This window comes from Hylaeus anthracinus, unplaced genomic scaffold (genome assembly GCF_026225885.1).
Source record: "Hylaeus anthracinus isolate JK02 unplaced genomic scaffold, UHH_iyHylAnth1.0_haploid 12002, whole genome shotgun sequence".
NCBI classification, from domain to species: domain Eukaryota; kingdom Metazoa; phylum Arthropoda; class Insecta; order Hymenoptera; family Colletidae; genus Hylaeus; species Hylaeus anthracinus.
The window spans coordinates 15,240,176-15,241,012 of NW_026534349.1; positions in this window are offsets into that span (position 1 = coordinate 15,240,176).

The following is an 837-nucleotide window of genomic DNA, read 5'->3' on the forward strand; positions in this document are numbered from 1 at the left end:
TTAATATCGAAACATTTTATGTTTTTCCTTCGAGTGTTTCTTCTTCGAATTCCTTAAGAAAACTAATTACCCGGTTGGTCATCAATAAGCCGTCGATAAGAATAGACATGGAATAAAACGACGTTTGACTACCGATAGAATCAACTTAACTGGAACGGAATGGAACGAGCGTGAAAGTTGGACAACTATTGACGCGTTAGACCTACGACGCGCAACAGTCGATCGTAGTCGCAAATTGTTAAACTGCCTTAGACTGGACGTGTATCATTTTTTTCTACTTGTATAGTCTTACGTTAAAGCTGCCTGTTTGATTAGTTCGCGCGCGCGCACGTTCTATCGAACGATTCGCATAAAAGCTTTTCGTGTCGTTCGGCTGAATAACGAAAACGTGCATACGCGTGACATCGAGACACTCCGTACTCGGTACGATACGTGCGATATCAAATATAAATATGAAACAACATTGTAAATAACAAAAAATAGTTCTAAAAATTAAACTAATACCATCTATGTACATTCATAAAATATAATCTTTATCGTATGCTGTCTCGCTAAAGTTAACGTAAAAGTTCCGAGTTCCGGAGCGGCATTTCTCGTAAGCTATGTTCGTTGCGTGTAAAAATTTCAACGTTAACGTTAAATTGGCCCAAGAGAACAAGACGATGAATCGAGAACATCGAACGTCAACTACCACAAAGACAAGAAATAATTCGACGGTAAGAATACGTTCGCCTTAAATAATTCTTGTCGCTAATCGTTTTACGCTTGCGTTCTTTCTCGGCACATAGCTTTGACCAGAAACTTTGCAAACGTCGGTTGGGAATGATTTTTTACGCG